The following is a 10,702-nucleotide window of genomic DNA, read 5'->3' on the forward strand; positions in this document are numbered from 1 at the left end:
TTATTATTATTATTATTATTATTATTATTATTATTATTATTATTATCATCATTATTCTGAAAGACTCTCGGATAGTTCTTAATTACCGCTTATTCTTTACTTGAAAGCAGATAACAACAAATCACCAATGCTTTCAAGAAGTGCCTTCTCCTGTGACTCAAACAGACAATACTCTCTTTAGAATGCGAGTTGCTCGCATTCTAAAGAGAGTATTGCCATCTTCTGGATCACTTCGAGCCTGACAGCTGCTTCAATATTCTTAATATGTTTTTCAAAGCCCTTGGAAACTGCTCCTAATGCCCCACTCACCACTGGTATCACCATTACTTTCCTCATGCCTCATAACTTTCCTCTCTCGTCCCACAGTGGCTGGTATTTCTCAATATTTTCTGTTTCCTTACATTTCAACCTCGAACTGCTTCGTATTGCAACATCTATTATCTTTACTTCTTTTTCATCTTTATGGATGAGAGATATACCTGGTGGACTCGCCTCTATGACTTGGTTCACTGCATGTTAAAATCCCAGAGTATTTGTAATGTTTGTTTTCCATTACTCCCTCTGGCTTGTGTTCATACCACTGTGCTGCTTTCTCGAGGTTTGCGTTACCGCACAACAGCCAGTGGACTTATCTGGCCACATTGTCGTGTCTTATTTTGTATTCACATTGTGCGAGCTCACAGCATTCACTAACAATATGGCTTATACTTTCTCCCTTCTCAGAGCACATCCTACACTGTGGCGAGTCAGTGCTTTTATCAATGTGATATTTGGAGTTGTTTGTTCTGAGAGCTTGTTCTTGAGCGCTGCACACTAACGCTTTAGTGGGCCCTTTTAAGTCTCCTTTCTGCAGCCATTGCCAGGTTCTATTCCAATCAATCTCATCTTTATTCTTCAAGAACTGACTGTGCATTTTCTTATCCTGCCAAATTGTATTCTTCTGTTCTCTCTGGTCTTTCTTAAATCGTGTTGGATCTACGGCTTCATTCACTTTTAAGGTTCCCCGCATTTTAACTGCTTCAGTCATTTCTTATTTACTCCCCTTGACATACCAAGCCAAGCTATACTCCTCTTCCCTTACACAAACTTTACAACAAATCAGTCCCTGTCCTTCTTTCCATACAATCTTGACACGTCATTCTTGGGGTGTAGTTTCTTGTTTCTTGTCATTAATTTACGTATTCTCCAGTCGATCTCTTGTAATTCATTCTTTTTCCAAGATACTATTCGTGCCCCATATCTCATCAAAGTAACCGTCCACGTGTTACTTGCTCTAATCTTATATTGGAGCACACAGCGAGTTCTCCTCAAATATTCTTTCCTGCAAGTTTCTTTCATCTTGTGTTCATTCATCTTATCACGTTCAATGATACCCAGGTACATATATCCTTCCTCTCCGACTCCATTTATAGTTTCACAACTTTCCAGCTTCATCCCCTGGCGAGCTGGTAGAATCGTTCGAACGCTGGGCAATATGCTTAGCAGTATTTCTCCCGTTGATACGTTCTGAGATGAAATTCCGCCGAGGTCGACTTTACCTTTCATCCTTTCGGGGTCGATGAAGTAAGTGCCAGTTACGCACGCAATGGGATCGACATTTCAGTAATTCTAATCGTGAAAGAAAAATACGTAAAACGTTGGCAATGCATAGAATGCACCATCCTAAGGTAGATATAGAACGATATTACCTGTCAAGAAATGTGGGTGGCTGTGGACTTTTACAACTGGAATTAACAATGAAGATTGCCACAATTGGCCTAGACACCTATCTGAAAAACTCTGATGACTGGATGTTAAAACTTGTCTTAAAGCATGAAAACAAGAAGGCATCATACCCAGTAACAAAACAGACAAAGGAATATCTAAGTGAATTCCAAATACAACAAATCCCAGAATTAGACGTACTAGAAACAAGCACAGAAAAAGCTAAGCGTATGAAAACCCGTGATAAAACTGCTTCCTTAGATATTCTGACTGATAAATGACAAGACAAACCTCGCAATCGCAAATACTCAAAGAGAATTAATAGTGCCGATGTTGACAAAGCACTTACCCATCAGAGGGTAGTGTTTTCTGGCTTAAAATCAGAAATAGAAGGGTTTCTCATAGCAGCCCATGATTAATGCTTACCTACAAGAAACTACCAGGCAAATATATTAAAGAACGGCAGTAGCTAAACACGTCGTATATGTAAACAACAAGATGAAACTATTGATCATATTGTCTCCATGTGCAGTCTTCTTGCGCCTACAGAGTATCTCAACTGGCATGATAGAGCAGCACAGTATATTCACTGGGTAGTTTCCAAAAAACCTGAACCTGTCACATAATAAAAACCGGTGGGAAAACAAACCACTTCCAGCGCTTGAAAATGATCACATCTCACTCCTCTGGAACTTCACCGTTCAAACTGACAGAAAGATAAATGCGAATTGGCCAGACATTGTATTGAAAGACTTCAGACAAAAATCATGCCTCCTCATTGATATGACTGTCCCAATCGACATAAACGTATCTGTCAAGACCGACCACAAACTGAGCAAGTATAAGGATATTGAAATAGAAATTGGCAAAATGCGGAACCTCAAGAATGAAACAATACCTGTTGTCATAGGTGTCCTAGGAATGATAGCAAAAAGGGCTGATTGCGACCTTGCTCACATACTAGGAAACTCCAAAACGGCCGAAATTCAAAAGATAGTGCTCATGAGAACTGCCCATATCTTGCGTAAAATACTGTCTATGTAAACTGAAATTTTAAATCAAACTCATAATTTTCTTGTTTTCTTAAACATTCTCTAGAACAATACTATGTGCAAAACCAAATATATGACACCCTAGGCATAACACCAACATGAACTTCGAACTTGTTGTCTCTTGAGGTCTCTGGGTGAGACTTGGAGTCAACTTGTACAAATGCAAAGCAAAAGTCAAACATATAATAATAATAATAATAATAATAATAATAATAAATTACAATTATTTTCATATACTAGCAATCGATTAGAGTGTCGGGCAACAAGTCACCTTAGATGCCAACAAGCCTCTTAAGTATCCTAGCTGTCCCTAATAACACTGTTTTCTGCAGCTGTACTAAACTGGGTCTTATGCTTAGTTCCTCTATCCATCTGTTAAAATCTTTAGGGATATTTCCTAATGCGCCTATAACTACTGGGGTACGTTTTACCCGCACTTTCCATAGTCTCTGTAATTCATTGTCTAGATCCTGGTACTGTGCTATTTTTACTACACCTTCATACGGATGTTTTCATCATTTGTACCTGTAAATTCAAATTATCTGGCACTTTCTATTCTCTTTGACTACTGCTACCAAATCAGGCCTTCTAGCTTCTATTACTCTGTCAGACTGAATGTTAAAAAACCCACAGCATCTTGAATTTCTTACTTTCTAGTACTTTACTAGTTTCATGTTCATATCATTTATCAGTATGTTCAAATCCTAACTTTTTACATAATTCCTAGTGGAGTACTCCCCCTAGATTGTCATGTTTATTTTGGTATTCTTTCTGCACCAGCATGCTACATTCACTCACTATATGAGTAACACTTTCATCCTTTGATTTGCATAATCTACATAAGGATTCTACTTGGTTTTTCTCTATCTTGGCTTCTATCCAATTAGTCCTTAATACTTGATATTATGCAGCTGCTAACAAACTTTCTGTTTCCCTTTTCAGCGTTCCTTTCTGCAACCGTAACTATGTCTCACTACTACTATTTGGGGATCTACCATGCAACGTCTCCACCTGCCAGTAAGATAATTTCTGTTCTTTTTTTCTGGTTTTTAACATCGTGTGGGTTTTCGGTTTTCCTTTGTCTTGCAGTGACTCTAACAGCTTTTAATAAACTTTCTTCACTATTACCTACATAGGAATATATGTGTGAATGTATGTATGTATGTATGTATGTATGTAAGGTATGTATACCTGCGTATACAGGGAGTGATAATACATACAGAAGAACGTATACATGGGTGTGCATATGTACATATACATATGAGTGCGAGTTGTATATGTACATATTGATATGTATAAACATCTGTATAAATATATATATGCACGTATAATATATACATATGTATACATCTTCACGTATATATATTTTCTTCTACTACTAAGCACTGACCCGTCCGACCACCTAATCTATATTCCTAAATTCTTCATTCCATACTTCTACCCCTCTCTCCGCCCCATCACTTAGACTCTCTCACTACATAACTGACACTCCTTTACTTTTTATACTTCTCTCTCTCTCTCTATCACCCCCGTTCCTTCTATCTTTTTACACTCTAATACCTTTCTCTCTCGATCGCCCTCATCTCCCCATTCCTATTTTCAAATCATCTTCAATGACCCCTAATTGGTATACTTTCTCTTATTATCTCTCCCCATGTTTTTCCTTTTTCTTTGTTTTCTATATTCCTCTCTTCCTGTTTTTTCTTATTCTTTCTTTCTTCTCTTTTATTCTCTTTTCTTTATTCCTCTCTTCCTGTTTTCGATTTGACCTTACAAATACATCCCTACTTTTAGGTCACTTTAAATAAAACCCTTCATTCAATAGCACTGTGTACAAACTCGCCCCCCCCCCTCGTTTTTGTTCAGAAAAAAAGAGTTTTGTTTCGAACTATTTAATTGATAGGTTTTATTGATATTCTTTTTAATAGGTTTGGGTGCTGGACATATGTGCGTTTCTCTATATGTGCATATGTGTATATGTATGCATGAATATATAATTCTGTGCACATATGTGTCTGTGTGCACATATGTGTCTGTGTGCACATATGTGTCTGTGTGCACATATGTGTCTGTGTGCACATATGTGTCTGTGTGCACATATGTGTCTGTGTGCACATATGTGTCTGTGTGCACATATGTGTCTGTGTGCACATATGTGTCTGTGTGCACATATGTGTCTGTGTGCACATATGTGTCTGTGTGCACATATGTGTCTGTGTGCACATATGTGTATAGTTATGCGTCTGTGCAGCTGCATACAACATGAACTCCCACATGTACAATCATTATTTTTTAATGGCATTAATTTCAAACATTACTTAAAAGTATTACTTTAGAACGTTATTTACACGGCAAAACAATTTCATGATTTCAGTTTTGTTTGGAGCTTAAGTCGTTTATAGTAATATTAGCACCAGAGCCAGAAATTAAAGCAAAAGCCTGAACTTGAAGCTGCCATTTTTACGAGTGTCATTCACAAATGTGTTTCAAACAAAAGAACCCTAGGATAAGGTTTTTTTTTTGTCATCTTTCAAAAATAGTCAAAAAGTGATCATTTCATATAAAAAAAAAAGCAGCTTCAGATAAGAGTCTAATGAACGGAAGCAAGTAACGGTGCGGATTAGAGATTGGAGCTCTTCACTTTTATTGAAGAATACGTTTGTACAGTTCTATATTTGAGAGATGAGGAATTACGTACATTATTTACATTTGATGGATATTTGTCTTCATCGTTGTTTCTTGGGAGAATTTCGAAGCTGGGAATAAGAACCCAGGTTCGAAATTCCCTCTGGACACATAATGAAGACTGAAGAGTACATCAACCGAAACAGTGTGTTAACAATAAACAAAATGAAGACAAATATCCGTCAAATGTAAATAATTTACATAATGAATACGCTTGTATTGAGTCCTGTAAATTATCGGCTTGTGGTGAATCAACACACACACACAGGCACACACATATACATACATCGTCTTTTGATCATATGTCCGAAAAAGAAGCACACTCTAAGAGCTAGGGCGGTAATGTATTTCCATGCATTTAAATATATGTTCGGTCATAGAGCGACCATTAGTTTCGCATCCATAAAGCGCTTAGCTTTGTGGACGACCCGTCATAGTCTAAAGGTGGAGGACAAATAACCTCTCTTCAGAATGGAGGTAGTAAAACCTTACGGTCAGTTAATTCGCAAGCAAAAAATAATATACACTTTTTGAATTTGAAACAGGACGAGTTATCTTACTTAAACAGCTCCGGTTGGCAAATGTTATGGACCCAAGGAGATCTGAAGGCTGCTCTTTAGGTCCATAACATTTACCAACATAATATAGAGGTCTCCATAGCTACTGATACTAATTTAGTCAGATATGGGTTGTAATTTCGTGGTGGTGCAGGGGGTTAGAGCAACGACAGGTTTCATCAGAGCGGCATTCGAATCCTGCTGATGATGTTACGCGCGCGCGCACGCACACACACACATACACACACACACACACACACACACACACACACACACACACACACACACACACACACACACACACACACACACACATTCATATGTATATGTGTGTGCCTATGCCCATATCTCCCAACTTGTCGAGGACTAAATACGAAATTCAAATATTCTAACATTTAATGCTATTATAGAATACCCCAAATATATTCGATTTCTATTCTTTCAACAGCTTCTATGGTCGCATGGACGTTTATGTTGTAATTCACCGCAGTTTCTGCAAATGTACATACGTACAGTATTCTCTCCGATTAATATTCATAGATAAGAACTCATGTACATTCAGCATTTATCATGACCCATTCTTCGCTCTCAAACTTGTACTTTAGCATAAATGCTATTGGTATATTGAAGTAAATACATACAAACTCAAGTGGTCAATTTAAATGCTGAATGCTTGTTAGTCACTCGTATCTCAATGATGGTACTTCACTTCTAGATTCATATTTGCATGAAACATTTATTTACAAAAATCAATAGACAACACCAATAACATTAATAGTATTTACTGAGATCTGCTTTTCAGATATTTCTGCAACAAAAAGCGATCGACGAAAACTTTTCTTTACCGCGGCCAATTGATTTCCTCATTGTAATGTTATTGGAATAATTACTGTTGTATTTACTATTGATGTTACCCTTCTTATCATATTAGAAGAGTAAACAAATAATTTTTGTAGGGAGAATTGTTGTGAGATTAATTGCTTGTCTAACCAGGCATTGAAATGGTAAATTATGGCTTTTGTAATTGCACGTATGATATTATTGGCTGACATTTATTTGAATACAAATCAGATACCTTGAATAAAAATTTTACAATAATCGTTTATACTCAATCGTAGGAGGATGATATTTGGAGCAAAATAGGCGAGATGTAAATATTACTATACACAATTGTTTAATGTAGATGAACTGTGCTAACATTTTCTATCGGGGTTTAGAATGTGAGGACCTAATGTAAGTAAATCATGTTTAAACATGCGCGAGAGTTTGTGTGTGTTAACATAATAACTGTAGTGCTAGGGTGTCTGAGCAGAAACGTTGGTAATCCGCTGATGAATGTCATATAGTATGAAGATTTCCATAGAAAAATAATTTAAAAATGTGATTACTTTTAATACATCATTCAAATTATATTACCACTTATTAGATTGACTCTACCCCCAGTAGTATCCTTCAAAGGAATAAATATGTAGATTTGAGAATATAAATTTTGGAATTAAATACAAAGAACATTGATCAACATTAACATTATTCAGAATTGGTTGACTACGACAGAACCCCCCCCCCCCCCGAAATATCTATATCACAAGTAAGACCGATTCCAATGTGGGGTGTTAACCGAATTCCCTCGGAGTAAATGTAAACAAAACAAGTACGAAGCGATTCATATTTCATACTTCCTAGACTATTCTCTGTATTATTACATTACTTTTACGCACACGTCATCCGACTGTGACAAAGACAACACACGAGGCTAACATTATCTTCATCAAAAGAGACATTAGAATCGTATTAGCCTGGTTTAATTCAATATTACAAACACACAACTTTCTTTGTCCTGAGTATCTTTACTCCCCCTGATCTTACAATCACAAAAGACCTTACACCCGCCCATTGTATGATGCTCCTTTATTATTCAGCAATCTACAATATTATCAGAATTATTACTCAACCCGGAATATTGTTGTCTTTTTTTACTGTTTTTGCTGGGAGTTTGTTCAGTAAATAACTACTTTCGTTAAAGGTAAGTTGCGACAGTGCTAGGTTTTATAATCATGTGTTATGGCAGGCAGATCATTGCTGCTAATTTCCCGATTTTAAACTAGTCTTTCGAACATTTTCTTTCCTAACCCCATCATTAGTTCTATGTTGTGTACATGGAACTCTGATATTTTTTTTATAACTCCAATAATTTTTCGCTAGTATTCTTTTGGCTATCTTTTCTTGTTTTAATATATTTCTCTACTACTTTTTCCTGGCATCTTTCTATCCCGTTTTTAGTTAACCATATAGACTTTCATACATTTTCCACTTTATAAAAGAAATATTTTTTTCTCTTTTAGTACTTCTAAATCTACCGTTATTATGAGATTAGCGTATTGAAGTTTGAATATGTTGCTAGATCCTCCATTATTAAGAGATTATGCTATAGATCTTTAAATTCAGTTTCCCTAAAGACAGTCTGGTTGAGCTAGCTTTCTTATTTAACCTTTTTAATGTTTAATGTTTAGATTGTTGAATAAAGCTACTTTTCCCATACAATTCTTCGATGTTATTAATAGCTCCTCATATCAATTCTATAAACGGTTCGTGGTTATTTTACCTCACATTCACTCTTCTTTTCTTGTATAACATAATCGTTGAGTTCACGGAAAATACAAAGTGGCTGGTCACATGTTATGACAGCCAGCTTATTGGTACTCAAGAACAGAATTGAGTGGAAAAGTAGCCAAATGATAGAGAAGACAGGGAAGACTTCGTGTAGCAAGGATTTGAACCTTTGAGGAAGAACCCGAAACTGTCGACAGAGTGGGGAAAAACATAGAACCTCTCCCATTTCATAGTAAAGACGGTAGGAGAACCGACACCTGATAGGCAAACGTGCTCAGCATGGACAGGTTGATCTAATACCATTTTTTAGCACTTTACAAAGTAATGATTATATAAACACTCTGATTCCATTTTATTTTCAACCTTACTTTATTGAGAGTCTTTGATGCAGTTTTGAGATTTTCCTCCAACAAATATCTAGAGGTAATATATATACTAATATTTAAAAGAAAAACAAACAAAAAAAAACATTGCTTTTGTTATTTCCCAATAAACTTGGCATTCTAATTCTTAATAATAAATCTGATTTCAGATTTTGATAGCTATGTCCTTTGGTGAAATAAAAAATAATTGGATGGGTGTGGGGGAACATTGTTTATTTACCATAGAGGGATATTGTGTTCTCGTACTGTTAACACAGGTTATCATTTTCCCAAGATACATTTCCAGTATTTTTTATATCTTTTGTTTTGCCAAAGCTTAACGAGAATCCCAGAGAAGTGGAGCGTTTCAATTGTCTCAACATAACCGATTTATCGATTAATCGTTTTCTAAATTATTAGATGTAATGAGGCAGATGCAGTTATACACATACATACGGTTCAGTATAATTATTCAGGACGTATGAATGCAATTCTGTGCGACATTGTAAGTCGAGAGTGTTTAGAAAGGATGTGGGTCTATTATACAGCCTTGGCTCACTGAAGTAGTTTCTTTGCATTTTCCAACGAATTTAAACAGTGAAGAATAATCCATTTTCAGAGCGGTTCTGTGATAGCGTTGTATTCGGAAAGAACACGAGCATATTAGGAGAATGATGTTTGGAATTATATTTCGGGTCGGTCACTTTTTCTTTTGGTTTTTGAAAAATCAATACATGCACTGTATATTCGTGCTTCATTTTGAATGTATTATTGCTCTTATTTCATTTCGGAGAAAATGCGCGATAAAATGGAAGAAGGAATACTAATTTGTAAAAGCTCGATGCTAGTTTTCACTCAAACCAGCGTTATACTTATAAACGATTAAGAGGCATTTTTAGAAGTAGTGGATTTCTTAAAGCAGTCAATTCTTGTGTTGTTTACATAATTGCTGCAATTGTTGATGTTATTTTAAATATTAGCCTCTTGTTAATTGTAGACAATTTGCATGTTTTAGAAACATCGTCTTCTCCGTTTGCTAACAAAATAATCAGTCTAATACTTTGCTTAGTGTCAGATGCGAATCAAAAATGTATTCTTCTTGTATCTAAAACTTGTGCCTGTCAATTGACGTTTCCTAAGATCTACATTCACCGTATCATGTTTACACTCAGCCGTGTGGCTACATTGGCGTTAATGTTGGCCTATGTTCTGCTTGGGCTACAATTTTATAAAGTAGTGGTTAATAGAAAAATGTTTATCTGTTTATCTATCTGGGTTAGGATATTTTTTCACAGCATGTCTTTTGCTCGACAGTCTTCTGTACATTTTCCGAGATAATATCTTTCATGAGATGAAAGATATTATCGGCAGCCACAAGGCTAGATTATAAGCCTGAAACGAACACGTATGCTGATAACTCACATACCAAAGAAGATGAGACTATCTTGCGCAGACAAAAACTACCTGAATCTACTCACCTTGAAGTTGGCTTCCTCAAAGCTTACGTTTTCTTTTATTCTTTTCTTTGCTTTAGTTATTTGATTGCAGCCATGCTGGAGCACCGCCTTTAGTCGACCAAATCGACCACAGGACTTATTTTTTGTAAGCCTAGTACTTATTCTATGGGTATCTTTTACCGAACCGCTAAGTTACGGGGTCGCAAACACACCAACATCTGTTGTCAAGCGGTGGTGGGAGACAAACACAGACACACACGAATATATACATACAT

The 10,702-nt window shown here is 36.2% G+C and overlaps 1 protein-coding gene across 8 annotated transcripts in view; it reads left to right on the top strand.

Moving 5' to 3' along the window:
* LOC106877248 (neuropeptide S receptor) overlaps window positions 1–10,702 on the top strand; it is a 543,162-nt gene that overhangs the window by 131,515 nt on the left and 400,945 nt on the right. For 7 of the 8 annotated variants that reach the window (XR_008263601.1, XR_008263602.1, XR_008263603.1 and 4 more), the window contains exon 2: window positions 3,699–3,773. The exons of the other annotated variant lie outside the window; for it this stretch is intronic. The gene's annotated coding sequence lies outside the window, so the exon portion shown is untranslated. The remainder of the gene's footprint in view (window positions 1–3,698; window positions 3,774–10,702) is intronic. 8 annotated transcript variants of the gene reach the window in all.

Source organism: Octopus bimaculoides, chromosome 3 (genome assembly GCF_001194135.2).
Source record: "Octopus bimaculoides isolate UCB-OBI-ISO-001 chromosome 3, ASM119413v2, whole genome shotgun sequence".
NCBI classification, from domain to species: domain Eukaryota; kingdom Metazoa; phylum Mollusca; class Cephalopoda; order Octopoda; family Octopodidae; genus Octopus; species Octopus bimaculoides.